General features: G+C 39.2%; 1 long non-coding RNA gene across 1 annotated transcript in view; it reads left to right on the plus strand.

Annotated features, from left to right (window-relative positions):
* Window positions 1–22,388, plus strand: part of LOC125483449 — a 42,453-nt gene continuing 20,065 nt past the window's right edge. Inside the window, exons 1-2 of the long non-coding RNA XR_007262413.1 lie at window positions 1–536; window positions 1,824–1,944. This is a non-coding gene — a long non-coding RNA (uncharacterized LOC125483449). The remainder of the gene's footprint in view (window positions 537–1,823; window positions 1,945–22,388) is intronic.

Consider the following 22,388-nt stretch of genomic DNA (forward strand, 5'->3'; position numbering starts at 1 on the left):
CAATTTGCAATTTCCCGAAGTGCAATTTTTAATATATATATATATATATACACACATATATTTCGCCGCCAGTCATTGTGCTACTTTTCTTTGAACGCTGCCCAGAAGACGAAGATACTTTTCACACTCTTGAGAGTGTCAAAGACTTTTGAAGAACAATTGTTGGAGGAAGATATGAAACTGGGTGCATTGAAGAGAGAGAACGGAATGCCCCAGACTGAGCCATGTCGGGAATAGATAGCAGCTGAGGGGTGGGAGCATCTCTGCTGCAGAAAGCAGCAAATAGGCAATATTCCGGAGAGAGGCTTTAAATTTTAACACAGCGCAGTGGTGAGGGCAGCTGCCGCGCGCGCCCATTCGTCCGTCCCTCAACCCCCGGAGCCGCGCGCGGTGTGCACTGTCCGTGCGTGGATTGTGACGGAGGCGGCTAGGGGGCGCGCACGCGTCGGAGCTCTGCGCTGGTTGGGGGAGCGCGCACGGCACCGGCTGTCATGGTGACGGAGCCGCCGGGACAGACGGGCCTGAGTGAGTGACAGGTGGGCTGGGTACTGTTTAAACTCTCCGGGCACTCTCCATCAGCAAATGCAGCAAGGGCTTTGGTAGCGGGAAAAAAAATTAAAAGCTCTTTGCATCCTTTATGTTTAGTTTAAGTAGGCCGCGGGCAACGCCTCGGCGTTGCTTTTGAGCTGAGGGCCTCTGTATCGGTTTGGTACATGTCTGTCTCTTTCCAACATTGGCAATGCTACATTAGTGAAATTAGTATGAATTTTATTTTCTTCTCAAGTTTTTGTTTTCCCCTGGTTTAGACTCAGAAGTGCCTTACTTAGAGAGAAGCGTGCTTTCCAAAATGTTGCAGGCGTTGATTGATTGTTAATTGGCGAAATGCTACTCTTGATAATCAGAGCTGAGCTTCCTTCTAACCGAGAAAACAACGTTAACTCTGCAGTTTGCAGTTAAAGGTTGTTGTAACGTGCGTTTCTGTTTAAATCAACGCAAATAACAGGGTTCCCATTTCATATAAAGTACCTTCGAATTTCTGGTAATGCGAATTTTGAAAAATACAACTTTTTCATGACACCTGGCTCGGGAAATGAATATTTGTAGTGAATTACGATGAGGTCTGCCATTCTTCCAGAATATTTTGGAAGAATGATCCATTCTGAGAATAAGGCATTTTATTTAGGTGAACTCCATCTCAACATTGTTATGAATGACAGTTCAGATCAAAACGTTTACACTTTTTAAATATATAGTTTGCACACTAAATATTTTAGTTTTAAAGGTTCAGATAAGAACCCACAATATTGTTTATGGTAAATTCTTTTAACGTTTGTCTAATCCTGTGAGTGAGGGATGCCTGCAGTATTCAGAACCAACTGACGTCATTGTGCAAATTGTCTACTGCTGAACTATAGCGAAATTCTATACTTTTTCCTGTATTGTGTCCATAATTTATCTTTCTTGAATAATGCAGAATGGCTGCTGTTGCCAAAGATGTAGTGTTATTTTGTGGGTACGTCAAGAAGGTTACTGAGGGTGAGTTTCGTTGTAATTAGTTTATTTTGGTGTTACCAAAAACGAAACACACAGGATTTCCTCAGCCAATCAATAAGCATCTGAACAGAAAGCTGAAAGTAATTTAAAAATGAAGGACCTTTTACAGAATTTGGTACTTCCAATGCTTGCTGTTCTTACTCAGATTTTGTAATTTTGATGCCTTCTGTATATCGCTGTTACTTTATTTTCCGTCGGAGTGATTTGTGAAATAGATCGTTACTGTATTTATTTTTACTTTAAAATATTTTTCTAATCAACTTGGTCAGAGATTTTTAACATCTCTGGAGCAGATGGGATTTGAACCCGGCCCTCTCGGTCCAGGGGTAGGAACATTGCCACCGTGCCACAATCTTGTCATGATCGCTTTTATACAAGTGGAAGACTGAGGTAACAAATAATGCGAGTTTGTTTTTCTTTTATGTCATGGGGCATCCCAACTGTGTTCTTGAATCTTTTACATTCGAATACCAGACTTTTCTCCTAAAAGCAACACATTAGATTGTTATAACCAAATGCTGAAGGATATGCTAAGTCTGACTAACAATTTATTTTTAAACTCAGTAATAACACTAGAATTAGTCTTACAGAAGAGACTTTTGATCCATAAAAATTTCCAACACATAGTGTGTGCCTATATAATATATTGATCATTTCATATGTTTGTAATTACAGCAGATAATTCTGCAAATACTAAAGATAATACTAAGAAATCATATGACAGTTTTATACCTAAATTATTGTAGATATAGTATCCTAAAATAGCTTACTAAGTGCAGCAAAAGGAAAAGAAAGGTTCTTGAAGAATGATGCAATAAATATAGATTCCTTATGGATTTTAAAAAAAGTATTGCTTATGTATGCGATTTGACAGCCAAATACTTACTGTTTTAAACTCATTGTTACAAAAGTTCAGTATAAGAATACTATTCAATCTGATAGAGCTAGGGTGAAACTCTTCCTATTATAGAGTCAGAGTCAAATAGCGCAAAAACGGAGCCTTCAGTCCAACTTGGCCATACCGACCAAGTTTCCCAAACTAAACTAGTCTCATTTCCCAGCATTTGGCCCATATCCTTCTAAACCCTTCCTATTCATGTACCTGTCCAAATGTCTTTTAAATGTAATAACTGCACCTGCATCTACTGCTTCCTCTGGCAGTTCATTCCAAATATGAACCACCCTCTGTGTGAAAAAAGTTGCCCCTCAGGTCCTTTTTAAATGTTTCTCCTCTCACTTTATAATTATGCCCTCTAGTTTTGAACTCTCCCACCTGAGGGAAAAGAGCTTTGTTATTTACCTTCTCTATGCCTCTCATGATTTTATGAAACTCTGTATGGCCATCCTCCAATCTCCTACACTCCAGTGAAAAAAAGTCCCAGCTTATCCAGCCTTTCCTTATAATTCTAATCCTCCAGTCCCAGTAACATCTTTGTAAATGCTGTACCCTCTCCAACTTCAAAATATTCTTCCTACAGCAGGGTGACCATAACTGTACACGGTACTTCAAAAGTGGCCTCACCAACGCCCTATACAAATACAACATGATGTCTGATGGGGATACCAGAGGGCACAATTTTAAGGTAATTGGTAGAAGAAGCAAAATTACTTATTTACGTAGTAAGTGGTTAGGGTCTGCACGGCACTGTCTGAAAGTGTGATGAAGGCAAGTTCAATTGAGGCATTCCAACAGGAATGGAATTATTAGCTGAAAAAGAAGAATGTTCATGGGTGAATGTGTTGAGGAGACATTTCTTCACTCAGTGGTGACCCTGTAAAGACCACAGAAAATAGTTGAGGCCAAAACATTGTATGTTTCCAAGAAGAAATTAGATATAGTTCTAGGGTGAAAGGAATCAAAGGCCATTAGGAGAAAGTGGGAATAGGGTACCAAGTTGGATAATGAGCATTGATCAATCTAAATGGTGGACCAGGCTCGAATGGTCAAATAACCCACTTGTGCACTTACTTTTTATGTTTCCATGGGGAGAAAATAGCGGAGTAGCACTTGGTGGAGGTCTCCTTCAGAGAGGCAGCACGCATGTGCTATGATTAATAACCATTCAGTATTGCAGAACTTGAGCTGAAAAAAGACACATTTTGTTGAAACTCATCAGGATAATTCATGAAAAGTACCAATTTAAAGGGAAATCAGCTTTTGTATGCTGCATGAAAATAGAGTGAACTCTGAATGATAGAGCTGTTGCCATGAAGAATATACATTAGATACTGACTGACAGTTGAATGCCTAGCTTTGTTTAAATGATAATACCCAATGCATAGTATAAAAAATATTGTTTTGATTTTACATTAGTATTTCTTGTGAGGTGCCCAGATAAGTGCAAGGCAATAAGCTTTGACAAAAGATATCTTTTTTAACCTGTAGCATGGAAACTCTGCTAACAATAATAGTTCAGAGAAGAGGGTGAAGTCAGGTTGCTTAAATGGCCAGGAATTGAGAACTGATGGATGTAGGATACAAAAAGAAAGATATAACATTTACATAATGTATGTCATAACCTTTGAATGTCCTAAATTATTTTAAAGGCAATTTATAGACTTTTGTAATGTGGTTACTTGTAAGATAGAGATGTGTCAAACAATTCACACGCTGTGTCTGCAGACAACATTGTGATGATGATCTTATACACTGTTTGTGAGTTTGGCTGAAAACCACATATTGGGCAGGACATCATAATAGTGCTGTGGAATCTCGTGTATTTTCATGAGAGGGCAGACTAAACCTTGGTGCAACAGCTCACTTGAAAGATGGCATTTTTTCACTACTGAGTCTATATGTGGTATTCTGGAATGGGATTTTAAACTTATCTCACAACCTACCCAGAGTGTTGTCAGTGAGACATAAGTTTCAAAGTATGGAGATGTTTTAGAGGTAAAGTGGGGCAAGATTAAAGACGGATTTGAAATTCAATTGATATAATTTTAACCTAATCTGCCAGGCAGGAAATTGGGATTAGGTTGGACACCTAATCTTATTCTTTGTGAAGTCACTGGAAAGTACGATTGCTGAAGTTCTAAATTTTGTATCTGATCTTCTAGTTTCTCATAGATATGTTAGATTACGATTACTACCATTTTGTTGGAAAGAAAATAAATTAGTCAGTGAAGGTGGGTATAGTGAGTGAATGGGCAATATATGGGCAGCTGAGCTTTGAGCAAGTGGAGGATTGGAGGCTGACCTGGAAGGTCTGGTGAAGTTGGTTGTAGAGATCACAAAGTATGTGGGTTATGCCATCAGGGATAGTGGATGTAAGATATGCCAGAAACAGTTAATGCTATAGGGATGGCAGTAGCCATGTGAAGGAGGATGAGAAGTTTCAAATTTACCTCTGGATTGCAGCATGCCGAGGTGTCACATGGTCTGAGTAAGCCTGCTTACGTGGTTGGAGCAGAATATGGAGTCATTGAAGGTTGTATTTTTCTTGTAGAAAAAAACATGAAGTCTTTGAGGTTTATGCTGCGTCAGAGATGGTATTTTTCTGCTGTCTGCTGATAGTCTCGACCTAATTTTTTGAAAACAATTATTAAAAATCGTGTCTGAATACCCAGGAATGAAAGTATTTATGTTCTTTGCTACTACTTAAAGTGTTAGTGAATTGCTCTCTGTTCTTGTAAAATGTGAAGAAGATAAAGCTTTTATATGCTTGACTATGAGCTGCTAACATCAAATGTTTCTCAGTACTTCATAAAATATGTACCTTGTAAAGAAAAATCTGTCATAGTTGAGAGCTTTATAATCACGGGACTGGAGTGTATTTCACATTCAATTAATAACATAGAAACAACATTGCTAGAAAATAAGGAGATAATTTCAAACGGAATGCTGATTGTGTGCCATTCAAGAAACTTTTTTTCTTGAACTTAAATAAACTGGTGCCGTTAAAAATGTCCTACATCTGCTAGAGTTTATTTTTGTTTCTTTGGAGTGTGTGTTTCCTCTGCATATTTTGAAGATCTAATATATTAAAAACTACAAAACTCTTGTAGGGCTCTGCTGTGATGCCCCCTTCCCCCTTCACAACCACTTCTGTTTTTAATAGTTTGCCAACTGTCAATGGCTGACTCTCATATGAGGTATAGTTGCTTGTTTGAGATACGAGGAATGGTGTACTCCAGCAAGAGTTCATTGCCTTGAGGAGGGGAGAAAAATCATGAGAAAAGAAAAAAAAAATCCATTTTAAGAACTGTGCAATATAACTATTTTAGTATAAGTTTATGAAGGAATTGAGTTACATGTAATTATTGGAATTGTGGGCTGACTTTATTTAACTATCATAATACTAGTATGAATTATTATAGAATTGAATATCATGGTTCACTTTTCAGACTGCAGTTGCAATACAAAAATCTTGTTTATATGGAACATGTCGACATTACATCACATGATTTCACTTCATTTTGGATTCAATATTTTACCATTATAGGACGTTGTCATGAGCTTCTGTCTTTCAGATAGATAATCTGTGTGAGCATGCAGCTCATAAGAGTGGGATTATGAGGCATTTTACATAGCATACAATGTTTTGGATGATTTTAAACACGTGTTTCAAAATATATTCTGTTAAACAAAAGTTTTGAAATTTGTGGCTCCAAATCAATAGAACTAAAATAGCATTTTACCTTACAAAAATTAATTTCTATGACTGTACAGCCATTTATGTGAGCCACATGCTATCAATCAATCCTTCATGCACTCAATGTAGCACCAATTGCAAAAGAAAGTAGATGTTGCTTTGTATCCCTGCTTTCCTCCTGTTATTCATGTGGAAACTGAATAGGCTGTTTTTTTTTTTGAGCCTGCGAGAAAGGACTTTTGATGTGAAACTTTGTTGATTGCCAGTAAGTAAATTTTGTGTAATCTTTTCTCGGTTGGTAGTGCCCTTGACGCCGAGTATTAATGTGGATTAAATTCTTATTTGTACTTTAGGCCACAGTGCATTAGGTGGGTGCTGCTTTCTGAAACAGAAGCTTCTGAAGCCGATTTTATTTAATGTTAAAGTTCACGGAGTACAGTTTTTTAATAAAATGAAATTCTAAAGTTTCACTTTTGAAGCAGAAAAAAAATATGCTCGGATTTGGCTTATTGTTGTTCATCGAATCCTGAGCTTAATGAATCAATCAAACAGCAATCACTACACTTTGATTAGCTTTGAAAGGACGATTATGGGGTAGACATCACTATGTAGCTGTTGATCCATCCATCTTATAAAATTTGGTTTGATTTCAGCTCACTGCTTGGTGTGCTGATGTAATTGCAGAGGCAGAAGGGGCAAAATAGCTTGTGAATGTTTCTGTAAGTTTAGGGGAGTGGAAATGGGACCAGTTCTGATTTCCTTTTTGCAATTCAAGTGAAATCTTTTGGAAAATGCACAAGTATGGACAGATGAAGGTAGCATTGTGCTCAGGTGTGACACGTGCACACTGCAATAATGTTTTGGTCAGAAGAGCCTGGAATTGTGCAGGAAGTGTGTTCATTAGATGAGCAACAAGTGGGGGCCTGTAGCCAGGCTGTTGTGCTTCAGCAAAAATAGCAACTTTCGGAATTGTAAGGAGAAATTGGGATAGAATGTTTCAAAAGCATATGTATAAAAGAATTTCCTTCAGAAGATGAACCTAGCTAATTATAACCTAGTTTATTTTGCTGCAAAGTTCAGCAAGGGTTTGCTGTTGTGTTGAAGTTTCAAGATATCTTATTACTATTATTTCGAAACTTGAGTTCTCAAATAGACATGTAAAGCTTTAAGTGTGATTTGTATTTCTAGATTGCATATGTTAATAAAGAGAGACATAATCTTAGTTTAATTTGAATTTGTTCTATTAGCATTGTTGGTTGTCTGGAAATTTTATTTACATGCAGTTAGCTTCAGGTGACGAGTTGAATGTTTTAGAAAGCAAAGATAGAATTGCTGAAAAAAAAAGGCTGTCCTATGTCATTGGGAAATGGAGACAGAGACATAGAATTTTAGAATCCTTACAGTGTGGAAGCAGGCTGTTTGGTCCATCGAGTTCACACCAACCCTCAGAAGCATCCTACCCACACCCACCACCCTACCCTATCCCTGTAACTCTGCATTTCCCATGGCTAATCCACCCACCTTGCACATACTTCCATACTATGGGTAATTTAACATAGCTATTTCACCTAACCAGGAGCAGGTTCTTTGAGTAAAAAATACAGAATCACCCAGAAGGTTAGTGAATGTGCAGATATTGGTCAGGGAGAACAGTCTGTGACAACAAAAGAGCTGTTAGCAGAAACAGAAGCCAGCTTGGTTTAAAATTTAAACAAAGCCTAACTGTTAACTGTCAATCGGTGTTAATACATAATTGTTTCACAGCAATCTCTCTCTACCAAATGGAGTTCATTTGCCAAATAATTAGCACTCTCCTCATGGAATGTAATTGTTGGTTTTCCCCTCATATTGGTATTCTTGCCAATTCTCTTGATGAGTGTAAGACTGAAAGCTTTGATTAAATATCCTTTTTCAGCAGTGTGCAAGTTCTTCACTATTAAATAACTATTGATTAAAGCTTGCAGCCTTTCAGGCGAGGTTTTACCATGGAATATGACTAGTCTAGTATTACAGTCAGCTGGGATCATAACAGTCTAGTCTGAAGTGGCTTAATTTTAAATATAACTGAACGTTTAGACCTTGTCCTGGAAATGTCTTATTTAAACAAAGTAATGTAAGTTACGTACTCAAAATGAGTAGAATTTCTAATTTTCAAACAAAAAATGTATTGATGAGTTTGACTGAAATTCTCTGTAGTGTTGAGATGATTTCCCAGCAAAAGCCACACCCGAGTGGCCCAAAGAAACTTGGTCTCTGCAACCTTGACTTCAACCCTTTTCCTGGTCACTTTAACAGAGGCCCTGTCTGCCATCTCAAACAGGTTTCACAGAACTGTTTCAAAAGTGAGGCTTTCTGGTCAGCATTTATCTTGTAAACCTACTCTGATAATTTGATAATTTATTACTATTTGTGAGACCTTGCTGTGTGCAAATTCACTGTGGCTCCTGCTTTACTGCAGAAGTTTTACATTTGCTTTAATACCTCTTGAGATTATGAAAGTTGCTTCTTTTTTTTGCTACTCAACATTTGTCAACTCTTAAAAAAAAATGTTTTGTTGCTCTCTTTGCAAATAAAGGAGATATTTGTTGATCTGGTTGGATAGGTTAACTCGGTCACATGAATCCTTTAAATAATCTTGCGCAATTTTTTTTATTATTTGATTGGATTTTTCAATCAGTGGTGAAGCTGGTTGCTGACCTCAGTTGTCCCCCTTCCCAAACGGTAGTTTAAATCTAGCACCAAGGTGATATCTCGGTGAGTAGAAGCAGTGAAGTCAGCAAACCAGAAAATCAAAAGCATGTAATCATTTTAATTGATTCCACCATCTGACAACCCAAAGGGGTAACTGCTGAGGCCTCAGTTTTCTGGGATTAATTTGCATTTGGTGTGAGTAAAAACAAGAAGTCACCACTGCTCCTGAATTCTACCAATGTAAGCTCACACCTATAATTACAGTTATCATTGCAAAAAGAAATGGATTAATCAGTGTGCTTGCATGTATGTTGCCAGCCAACAACATGCATTGACTTCACATGAATTTGGGAAGTAGGCCATTCTGCCTCTTGGATTTGCTGTGCCCTTTAATCACTCGATGCCTGATCTGTTTGGGATACATATTTTGTATTTTCATCTCCCTATGATAACTTTGATTCCTTTGCATCTCTCTCTCTACCGCCCCGCCCCCCCCCCGGCTAACATTAAAAATATTAATTTACCCTGCTCCTGAGATATAGTTCCAGTCACACACCCCTTAGTGAAACAAAGTTGGTCATCTCTATCCTAAAAATGGCGATCCCTAATTTTTCAAACAGTGGCCCTTGGATCTGGACTCACCTACATGAGGAAACATGTTTTCCAAATTCACCTTGGCAAGACCATTCAGGATCTTATGTACTGTAATCAAATTACCCCTCACTCTTCTAAACTATAGTGGAAACATTGTCTCATTTTTCCTCACGAGATAACCTGCTCATTCCAGTAAACAGTCGAGTAAACATCCTCTGAACCACCTCCAACACATTTACATTCTTCCTTAGCTAAGGAGATCAAAACAACACACAGTTTTGGCAATGTAGTCTCAACAATGTCTTGCATAACTGAAGCATTAAATCCTTAGTTTATGTTCAATTCCTCTTGTAAGAAAGGATAGCATTTCATTAGCCTTACTTACCTGCTGTATCTCTGCACACACACCATGTGACCTATGGATAAGAACACCTAAATCCTTTTGCACATCGGAAATCTGCATTCATTTGTTTTTTAAGTAATACTCTATGATTCTTCCTGCCAAAGTGAACAACTTCACACTTCCCCATATATTTCGCCCTGTGCCAGATTTTTGTCCGTTCACTCAACCTATCTGTCTGCAACCCCCTTATGTCTTCCTCACAACATACTTTCCTACCTATCTTTGCGTCATCTGCAAATTTAGCTTCCATGTCTTTGCTTCCCTCATCAAAGTCACTGTTATAACTGATAATAAAAACAACTGAGGCCTCAGCACTTACCCCTTTGGGTTGTCAGATGGTGGAATCAATTAAAACGATTACATGCTTTTGATTTTCTGGTTTGCTGACATCACTGCTTCTACTCACCGAGATATCACCTTGGTGCTAGATTTAAACTACCGTTTGGGAAGGGGGACAACTGAGGTCAGCAACCAGCTTCACCACTGATTGAAAAATCCAATCAAATAAAAAAAAAATTGCTCGAGATTATTTAAAGGACTCATGTGGATGGAGTAAAGCCCTATCTAACCAGATCAACAAATATCTCCTTTTTTGGCAAAAGGAGAAACAAAACATTTTTTTAGAGTTGACAAATGTTGTGTAGCAAAAAAGATGAAGCAACTTTCATAATCTTGGTGTTAAAGCAAATGTAAAACTTCTGTAGTAAAGCAGGAGCCACAGTGAATTTGCCCACAGCAAGGTCTCATAAATAGTAATAAATTGTCAAATTATCAGAGTAGGTTTACAGAATAAATGCTGACCAGAAAGCCTCATTTTTGAAACAGTTCTGTGAAACCTGTTTGAGACGGCAGACAGGGTCTCTGTTAAAGTGACCAGGAAAAGGGTTGAAGCCAAGGTTGCTGAGACCAAGTTGCATTGGGCCAAGTTCTGACGAGGGTCACCAGACCTGAAACATTAGCTCTGTTTTTTCCTTCATAGATGCTGCCAGAACTGCTGAGCTTTTCCAGCAACTTTGTTTTTGTTGTTTATCCCAGACAGAATCATTTGAACTGATTAACTTTGTACTGACATAAATCTGGATAATAATACCTTGACTTGGCGAGGCAAAAAGAAAATGGATCAGTGGCTTAAAAATATTTTTTGTGTACGTTTTCATCCCGAGAAACTGCATCCTGTTTCAGAATTTTTAGGATTGTCTGTGCCAGTTCTGTTGAAGATTGAACCCAAGGAGATGGGAGAGATATTAAATGAATATTTAGCGTCAGGTTTTACTGTGCAGAAAGAAATGGAGGCTAGAGAAGTTTTTGAGAAGATTTGTAGCTTGGGTTATGGATGAGGTTGCAGACTTGCTCGCTGAGCCGGTGCAGTTGATTGTAACATCATCAGTGTGCCTCCGGTGAAGCATTGGTGTTCTGTCCCACTTGTTATTTATGCGCCTTAGTTGGTGGTTGGTATTACTAACGGTTTTGTTCTTCAGTGGTTTGTATGTCGGGTCCAGTTCAATAGTGGACACCAGCATAGAACAGGACGAGATAATGGTATCCTTCGATGTAACAGCACTATTCACATCTGTAAACATTGACCCAGCCAAAGAGAGAATTGACACACTGCTGGATGAATCGGGAAGGCAGGCTCCCCACGACACCAACAGCATCAACAAGGACAGCACCCTGAAACTACTGAATCTGTGCCTCACAATCCACTTCAACTTCAATGGCCACATATTTAAACAAATCAACGGAACACCAGTAGGATCCCTAATATCAGGACTGATAGCAGAAGCGGTCATGCAAAGATTAGAACAGACAGCACTACCCACTATCCAACTCAAACTCTGGATCCGCTATGTAGATGACACCTTTGTGATTATCAAACTCACAAGACGAGAAGAAATCCACTGACACATAAACAACATCCTCACTGGAATAAAATTCACACAAGAAGAAGAAAACAACAGCCTATTACCCACAGAAAGACAACACATACGGACCAAATACTTAATTAAATCAGCAACCACTCCAACACCCATAACCGGAGCTGCATCAGGATATTTATTCAAACCAGCCACAACACACTGCAGCAAACTGGAATTGCGCAAAGCAGAACAGGAGCACTTATACGGAGTTTTTAAAAGGAATTGAAACCCAAAAAACGGAGTCTGCCGTTACCTCCACGACAGACCATAACAAGAAGACACAACATGGTCAAACACGCTAGTCATCCTTCTGTTCATCAGGGACATAGCAGAGATGACCACAACACTACTCAGACCCCTCGGTATCAGGATGGCCCACAAACCAACAATCACCCTGCGACAGCTACTGACAAACGTAGAGGACCCCATACCCGCAATCAACAAAACTGATATAATATACAAAATAGCATGCAAGGGCGACGAGAAACATTACATAGGCCAAACTAGAAGAAAACTGGCAAGAAGGATGCATGAACTAGTCAGCAACAGACACAACCAATTCTCATTGGTCTCAATACACACAAAGAAGGACACAAATTCAAACTAGGACAACACATCCATAATAGCACAAGCCAAACAGAGACATGCCAGGAAATTCCTGGAGGCCGGACATTCCAACCGGAACTCCATTAACAAGCACGTTGAACTGGACCTGATATACAAACCACTGAAGAACAAAATCATAAGTAATACCAGCCACCCCAACAAACCGAGGCATATGAACAACAAGTGGGACAGAACACCAATGCTTCACTGGAGGTGCACTGACCACGTTACCCAGCAGTGTGACGAAACGTTTGGAATCAAAGACAGCAACTTGGCGAAGGGAGGCTAGAGAACTCAGAAATATATATCTGTGTTTTAAAAACCATTCACGTTGCAGAAGGGAAAGTTCTGGAGATCTTCAAGAATATAAAGGTGAATAAATCTCCAGGACCTGATCTAATGTATCCCAGAACACTGTAGGGAGTAAGGCAGGAAGTTGCAGGCCCTTGCTGAAGTATTTGCATCATCTATAACTATGGGTGAGGTGTCTGATGACTGGAGAGTGACTGATGATCTGTCTTTGTTTATGAAGGGATGTAAGGAGAAGCTGGGGAACTATAGACCTGTGAGTCTGACTTTGATTGTAAGTTGTTGGAGGTGATTCTGAAAGTCAGGATTTGTAAACGTTTAGAGGGGCAAAAATTGATTGGGGATTGTCAGCATAAGTTTGTGCGAAGAAAATTGTGTCTCACAAGCTTGATTGAATGAATTTTTTTGAGGAAGTTACCAAAAAGATTGAGGGCAGAGCAGTAGACGTTGTTTACTTAGACTTTAATAAAGCCTTTGACAAGATTCTGTATGGTAGAATAATTAGTAAAATTAGGCCACGTAGGATTCAGGGTGAGCTTGCCAATCCGATCAAGATGGTGGAGTAGGATGCTACAACTGGAGCTCCTCCGCTCCTTCTGTTTCTTTCTCTTTTATCCTCCTTTGGTCTCTTGGTGGGTCCCGGCCTGGTCTCCTGGTGGTTCAAGGTGGGTCCCAGGCCTGGTCTCTCGGCGGTGTGGTGTCTCTTGGCCTGGTCTCTTGTTGGCTTCTGGCAAGTCCCCGCTTGATCTCTCGGTAGCTCATGGTGGGTCCTGGGCTTGGTATCTCGGGGTCTCTTGGTGGTATGTTAGTTGATCTCTTGGTGGTTTATGTCAGTGTTTCAGCTCAGCACGTGAATGGATCCTGCCCAGGCATGTTCCCAAGGCACTGGGGGAGATCAGAGTGGCAGCAGTTTCAGCAGTAGTGACGGCATCTGCAACGGTGGCTTCGAGAACAGACAGCAGAGCGAGATAAGCGGAGGGCTCATCAAAGACTGTTGAACTTTTAGCTTATTCCTTTATTTTCTGGGATTAAATGACAAAAGACTTTAATGTAAACTATAACTTGTTTATTTTTCTACTTTTCTATAAAATAATGCTTAACTTTTTAACTGTCATGTATCTTATTACTTTGTACCTAAGCTGCTTTTGTGCCTAGGTACTTTGGTGCCTAAGATGGCACCTAAGTGTGGCAAAATTATACACTTTTCACTGCACTCCTGTACTTCTGCACTTGAGTACACATGATGATAATATAAAATCTGAAGATTGGATACGTAGTTAGCTTAACGGCAGGAGACAGAGAGAGGTATTACAAGGTTGTTTTTCGGATTGGAGGCCTGTCACCAGAGCTGTTCCACACGGTTCTTTTCTGGGTCCTTTTTTTTACATAAATGACTTGGATGAAATTATAGAAGGCATAATTAGTCAGTTTGTGGAAGACACAAACATTGCTGGCATAGTAGACAGTGGAAAAGATTTTCTAAGATTACAAAGGGATCTTGATCAAATGGGTCAATGGGCTGAAAAATGGCAGATGGAGTTCGATTTGGATAAATGCGAGGTATTGGATTTTGGTACAAAAACCAGGGGCAGGACTTGTACAATTAATGGTAGAGTTTTGATTCAGTGTTGTAGAACAGAAGGATGTAGGGATTCAGGTACATAATTCTTTGAAGTTAGTGTCACATATAGACAGGGTGGTTAAGAATGCATTTCACACACTTTCCTTCATTTCTCAATCCTTTTGAGTTATAAGAGTTGGGAAGACATGTTGAGGTTGTACAGGACATTGGTGAGGTTTCTTCTGGAGTACTGTGTCCAGTTCTGGTCACCCTGTTATAGAAAGGATATTATTAAGCTAGAGAGGGTTTGGAAGAGGTCTATCAGATTGTTGCCGAGTTTGGAAGGTTTGAATTGTAAAGAAAGGCTGGATAGGCTGGGACTTTTTTCGCTGGACCATAGGAGGTTGAGAGATGACCTTATAGAGGTTTATAACATCATGAGGAATGTAGATAGGGTTAATGATAGGAGTCTTTTACCTAGGATGGGGGATTTTAAGACTAGGGAGCATTTTTTAAGGTGAGAGAAGAAAGATTTTAAAAAGACATGGGCAAATTTTTACACCGAGGGTAGTTCGCATGTGCAGTGAACTTCCCAAGGAAATGGTGAATGCGGACACAGTTACAACTTTTAAATTACACTTAGATAAATACATGAATAGGAAAGGTTTGGAGGGATAGTAGCCAGGAGCAGGCAGGTGGGACTGGCTTAGTTTGGGATTGTGTTCGGCTTGGACTGCAGGGTCTGTTTCCGTGCTGTCTGACTCTATGACTCTGAGATTTCATGGAACGTTAAGATGCCATGTTGATCTTTATAGGAAATGTATGTGTCATACACATTTTTGACCTTCTTATTAAAATTAAAAGTTTCTGTGGCAAAAGCTTGTGATTAACATTGCATTTTTGATTTAATCAGTTTCTCCGGTTTGGTAGCCTAGTGAATTGTCTTGCAGTGGTAAAGTTGATGGAATGTCCCTTTAACTCATTGTCGCTAAGTTTTTTTTCTGTTCTGCTAGTTCTGTAGAAGTGAATTTTTATTTATTCATTCAAGATGTGGAATCACTGGCAAAATCAGCATTTATTGTCCATCTCTAATTGCACTTGAGAAGTAGTGGTGAGTTGCCTTCAATCTCTGCAGATTGAGTGGGTAGGTACACTAATGGTGATGATAGCTAAGGAGTTCCAAGATTTTGGCCCAGTGACGATAAAGGAACAACAATAGAAAAGCCAAGGAGGTTGTGATTTGGAGGTGAACCTGATGGTTATGTTGTACCCTTATGTTTGCTGTCCTTGTCCTTCTCCAAGATGAAATCTTTGCATAACCTTTTAAGAACATATATTTAAAAAAAAACAAACTGTAATTGGCACATCAAAGCACAGTTCATAAAGTTTGAATGCCATACAACTTATATTTCTATCCTTCAACATAACTGGCATATTTTGTGATACATTGTTCAATCTGATGTTCCACCAGTTTACTTTCTAGTACCATTATCAGCCTCAACATTCTTAACAAGATTAGCGTTAAAAATGAATTATGCTTTAACGTGTTATTTACATTTTGTTTCTATCAAATGTACATCTAAAGTTATTAAACTTTAAAGGTATGCAAAGAATCTTTAAGCAGTCTGTAGGGGTAGGTGGAAGTTAGAATAAGACTTGGATCAAGTTATTCAACTACAAGTTAATACCACATTCAAAATAAGTAAGATTGTGTTTTTTTAAAAATAAATCTGGTAAGCCATAGGAACAATTACTTGGAAATTCTGCAGTATTGCAGTCTTGTTAATCATCGTATAACTTCCATGCTGCTGTTTGAAGATGCATGTTTAACAATATGTAGCACAATGGAATGTACAAATTTACGCAACAATAATCTACATGTTTTGATAATTTTACAGGAAAAGATAGATCTGATTGTCCTGAAATGCAGTAATTCAGTAGGTCATGAATGAAGTAATTGGATCCCTGCGATTATGTTGCAATCTGTATTTTTTGTTTTCTTGTTTTCAAAATTATTCCATCATCTTTGATCTTTGCTGAGTTTTTCTGTTCTGAGATTTGTGACCACCACCATAATATTAAGCCTTGTTCAGGTTTACTTTGTATCCTAGGAGGAAGGATTTTAGGAAGTAGAGTGATGTACTTGTTTGTCATATGATAGGAAATGACAATTCCTTTTTGAAAAATAATGGACTGTGTGTGTATTCTGTTAAACAATCTGACGTATTGCGTAGAGGATAATTGATACCAGTAAATTGCAGGGTAGCAATCTTGTCAAGTAGTTGAGATTATATCAGCAACTGAGAACAAACCTTAAATGATTTATGAACATCAATTGATCCCATCACTTTGAGTATTGCTTTCAATAGACTTGCTGCTTTTATCCTTGTTGTGTTTGGCCCCTTCCTGAATGTACTGACTCTTGATGGATATAATTACAAGAAAGATATCAACCTTGCTACATTTTGCCCACACCTCATTCTTAATGCATCTGTGTAGAAACTGAGTGCGCATAGGGTATTCCTCAATGGAAAGATCATAGCAGATCTTAATCTGATACCCACCAGCTGTTCACACGTGAACTGCTAACAGGGTTCGCTAGATGGTGTTTACGAGCAAGAAGTGTGGTTCTTCACTTTTTTTTGCCTCCCTTTTTCAGGGGTGTTGAGAATTGTTACACCTTACCTGGTGTTGCAACAGAGTGCTTAGCTGAGATGAGACCAAGGATCAAATCAGCCAGGATGAAATGCAGGTATTCACTGGGGCTATCATAAATTTAGGTCCACAGAATTGCATTTCTTCAATGATACTGACAAAGAATAAATCCGGGATGCTTGACTCAGTTCCATTCTAGTCAGTGCATTTATCACTGAAGCCATCAGTGCAGTTCAGCTATCTCCAGACACTGTAGAATGCAATGCATCAGTTGCACATTTTTGAAGGTTTTTGTGAAACTGAGAAAATAAAAGATTTGAAAAAATTTCAAACGCTCTTGATAGATGACAAGCTGCAACATGACTTAGGACCTGAAGGTGCATTAAATCTCATGATAAGGTTTACTGTATTCTCATGGTTTTTTTTTGCTATAGTGTGCAGAAATGCATGTAATTATAAATATCATACATGATGAGTTTCAGATGGATAAATAGCATAAGTAAATTTTTGAGCATGTTGAGGATTACTCAGGAGCTTCATACAAATTTAAATTTAACTGTGGATGCTTTTTAATTTTTGTATTTCTGTGTTTCCTTTAAAAAAATATTTTGCCATTACTTTAGGCTGAGGAGACAGCACAGCTGGAGCCTTTTGTAATAAACAACAACGAGTACGTGATACTTGTGCAAGAGAAAAATGGGCATATGGCCCTGTGTTCAAAACTACATGAATATTTACATTTAGAGGTATAAATGTACAGTTTACAAAAATACACTTTATATAAAATGTAGAAATATCATGAGTTAATGTTGTAATGTAATCGAGGGATTCTATTTAAGCTGCAGTACAGAACTTTGTTAGCCCCAGAGCTCCTGATATCATGGAATGAGGCCATCTATATTACGGCGTGTATTTTACAGTAGAGCCAACAATAGACACATTTTTGCACTTGCACAAGATTGTCCACTTGTAGTTGTTTAGAAGTTGGTGTCGGCATTTTTTTTAACTGTTTTGTTAGACCTTCATTCTATTATTGGAACATAAGTCATTGATTGGATACTGTATCGCTTGCCTACACATCTTACCTTCAGCCATTTTGTGTTAGTGGTCCTGTTTTGCTGGTTGTGCTGTCTCTAATTGTAACAGTATTTTACACTACTGTTGAGTTAAGAAAGCCCAGTTGTAGCACTGTAAAGGGGCCTTTACATGAGAAGTTGTTTAACATTTTCTGAACTATAATCTTAATTTGCCCATCCTTTCTTAATTGGGGATGGCATGGTGGCTAAGTGTTTGGCACTGCTGCCTCATAGCGTCAGGGACCCGGATTCGATTCCACCCTAGGGTGACTGTCTGTGTGGAGTTGCACATTCTCCTTGTGTCAGTGTAGGTGCTCCAGTTTCCTCCCACAGTCCAAAGATTGCAAGTTTGGTGGATTGGTCATTCTGAATTACCCATACTGTTTAGGGATATGTAGGTTAGGTGCGTTAGCCATGGGAAATGCAGAGTTACAGGGCCGGGGAGGGGTGTGGTTATGGGGTGGGATGCTCTTTAGAGGGTAGGTATGGGCTTGTTTGGCCAAATGCCCTGTTTTCACACTGTAGGGATTTTATGTAGTGAGTATTTTCAGTGTGAAACATGCCATTGACTGAGCTTGATCTCTTCCTCAGCTCTTTGATTTCAATTCCCATTACAATTCACCTTGTGATCTTCTGATTGCACTAATTGTATACTAACATCTTTTTTCTCAGAGGCAGCTCTCCTACCTGTGATCTTGCTATGTCTCATAGATTTTCAAAAATTAATTGTCTGACATTTATTACAATCCATTTATCCCATAGTTGTGGTGACAGCCTTGTTCTCAACTTATTACAATTGTATGGTGATGATGTTTTAAAATGCTCTTTGACAGGGAGTTCCAGGATTTTGACCTAGTGACTATGAGGGTATAGTGATTTATGTTCATATCAAGGTGGTATGTGATTCTGAAGTAAGTAGAAGTGATAAACTCCTTTTGTCCTTGTGGTTCTGGATGGTGGAGGTCCCCCGTTTGGGAGTTGCTGCCTTAGAAAGTTGCTACAGTAGAACAAATACATAAGCTATCTATCCTTGGGAAAAGTAAGTGTCTAACTGTGATAGAAGAACAGACGAACCTGGGAATACTAGTATAGATCTATTTAAGGCATGCAGGATCAACACGAGGGGAAAAGCAGGTGATTAACAGGCTTGTTCCTGTCTGGGTGAAGAAATTTCTCATCATCTCAGTTTTAAATGCTGTGACCCTTGGTTCTGGACTCTGCAGTCATCAGGAACATCCTTCCTGCATTTACCTTATTTAGTCCTGTTAGAATTTTACAGGTTTCTGTGATGTCCACCATTATTCTTCTAAACTCCAGTGAATACAGTCTTAACCAATCCACTTTCTCTTCAAATGTCAATCCTGCCATCCCTAGAATCAATCTGGTAAACATCTCAAAAAAAAATACCAAAAGTAAATCAGAAACATAAACAGAAATTGCTGGAAAAGCTCAGCAAGTCTGGCAGCATCTGTGAAGAAAAAGTCAGAGTTGATGTTTCATGTCCGATTCTGAGGAAGGGTCACCGGACCCGAAATGTTAACTCTGATTTTTTTTCCTTCACAGATGCTGCCAGACCTGCTGAGCTTTTCCAGCAACTTCCGATAAACCTTTGTCGCACTTCCACCATGGCCAGAACATCCTTCCTCACTCCGAGATAAGGAGACCAAACCTGCACACAATACCCAACACTCTGTACAATTGCATAAAGTAAAACACAACTGTGGATGCTGGAGATCTGATCAAAACCAGAAATTGCAGATGAAACTTGGCAGGCCTGGCAGCATCTGTGGGGAGAAAGCAGAGTTAACATTTTGAGTCTGGTGACTCCTCACCAATTTTGCCAACAGTCTCTGCTTTTGTTTCTGTACAATTGCAGCAAGATATTCCTGCTTCAGTATGCTCATGTTATTGTTATAAAGGCTCACATGCTATTTGCCTTCTTCACAGCCATCTGCATTGGCATACTTACTGTCAGCGACTGCGAGACAAGAACACCCAGGTCTCATTGCACCTCACTCTTTCCCAATTTATCAGCATTCAGAAAATAATAAGCCTCCCTGGTTTTGCTTACAAAGGGGATAATTTCACATTTATCCAAAATATACTTCGTCTGCCATACATTTTTCCACTAATTCCACTTGTCCAAATCACACTGAAGCATCTGTTTATCCTCCCCACTCCACTCTCCCAACCAGCTTTGTGTTGTATGCAAATGTGGAGATTTTACATTTACTTCCCTCACTTAAATCATTAATATGTTTTGAGAATAGCTGGTGTCCAAGCACTGACCCTTGCGGTATCCCCAATGATCACTAGTTAACACTCAAATGAAGCCCTGTTTATTGTTTCTGTTTGCTTCCTGCCAGCCAGCTCTCAGTACACTACCTCCAATCCTAAGCATTTTGATTTTCCACTGGTTCCCCCGATTAACTCTTCTAGTTACATGCTTGACAAATTCCAATAGATTTGTGAAGCATGATTTCCCTCTTGTAAATCTATGCTGTCTCCATCCAATCCTGTCACTTTTCCACATGCTGTGCTTTTAAATTTTTCATAATGGACTCCCGCATTTGCCCTGCCACCAATGTCAAGCTAATCGGTTTACAAATCAGTTTTCTCTCTACCTCCTTTTTTAGGTAGTTGAGTTACATTAGCTACCCTCCAATCCTTTGGAACTGTTCCAGAGTCTGTAGGATCTTGAAAGATAACAACCACTGCATCCACTATTTCTAGGGCCACTTCCTTAAGTACTCTGGGATTATCGGACCTTTGGAGATCTGTCACCCTTTTAAACCCATCAGTTTCCACAATGCCATTTCCCTACTAATCTGGACTTCCTTCAGTGCCTGTCTCACTTGGATCTATGTTCCCCTTCATTTTTGGATTGTGTTTTGTATCCTTTTTTGTGAAGTCAGAACCAAAATATATATTTAATTGATCTGCCATCTCTTGCCCATTATAAGGACCCGCACTTGTCATAGAATCATAAAATCCATACAGTGTGGAAGCAGACTGTTCAGCCCTTCCAGAACCACTCCCTACCCTATTCCTGTAACCGTGCATTTTCCATGGCTAATCCACATAGCCTGCGCATCCCTGGACACTATGGGCAATTTAACGTGGCTGGTCCATCTAACCTGAACATCTTTGAACTGTGGGAGGAAACAGGAGGAAACCTATCCAGACAAAGGATGAATGTGCAAACTACACTCATAGACAGTCGCCAAGGACAGAATCAAACCAGGGTCCCTGGTGCTGTGAAGCAGCAGTGCTAACCACTGAGCCACTGTGCTATCTTAATGATCTTTTCTCTCTTCGCATACCTATAGAAGCTTTTTACAATCTGTTGAAATCTTCTCTGCAGGCTTACTCTCAATCTCTCTCTTTCCTCTCTTAATCAATCCCTTTGTACTGCTTTGCTGAACTCTAAACTGCTGTCAATCTTCAGGTCTGTTGCGTCTTCTGGCAATTTGTATCCCCCTTCCTCGCATCTAATACTATCCAAGTATAATTTCTTTTGTTAGCCGTGACCAGGCCACCTTTCCCATATTTTTTGTGCTAGAAAGGAACTAGCAATTTTGTTGAAGTTCCTCCATGCACTTTTCAAAAATTTGCCATTGCCAATCCACTGTTATCCTTTTATGCAACACTCCCCAATTTAATATCATCAGTTTGTGCCTCATACTGGTCTGGTCATTTAGGACTCGGGAGGAGAAATGTCTTTGACCAAACAGTTGAATCTTTGTAATTCTTTGTGCCAGAAAGATGTGGATACTCTTTCACAAACTGCAGCAGTCCTTGGGGTGTAGGGACACTCCCAGTCCTGTTAGGAAGTAAGATCTAGGATTTTGACCCAGCGACAAAAGAGGACCAGCAAGATGATATGGCCTACGCCAGGAATTGTGCGCGCTTTGGAAAAAACTTGCAGGTGGTGTTATTCCATTACATCTGCTATTTTTTTGTCTGGCTAGTTAAGTTAGCTGTTTGCATTGTGCTGTCAAAGGAGGCTTGCTGTGTCACTGCATGCATCGTTTAGTTGGTAGGCACTGCTGTCAACATACGCAGTAGCGAAGGGAATGAATTTTGAAGGTAGAGATTGGATGCCAGTCAAGTGGACTGCTTTGTCCTGGATTGTATTGAGCATCTTGAGTGTTGCAGCTGCAACCACCCATCCAGGTATGTAGATCTTGTTACTCCAGTTGAGTTGTGTTAGTTGCAAACTAAACATAAAGAATGTGCAATAAGAAGTTTTGTAGCATCTGAGTCCATCCTCAGAATATCATAGTGTTTATAACAGATGAATTATTCTCAAACTACACCAACGTTTGTTATGAAGTTCATTATAAGATTACACGTGCAGCAAATATGGTCAATGACAAGCTGATTTAACTTCTGGTTCTTTGAGGAAGAAACTTTGACTAAAACACA

Source organism: Rhincodon typus, chromosome 7, assembly GCF_021869965.1.
Source record: "Rhincodon typus isolate 14 chromosome 7, sRhiTyp1.1, whole genome shotgun sequence".
Lineage (NCBI taxonomy): Eukaryota > Metazoa > Chordata > Chondrichthyes > Orectolobiformes > Rhincodontidae > Rhincodon > Rhincodon typus.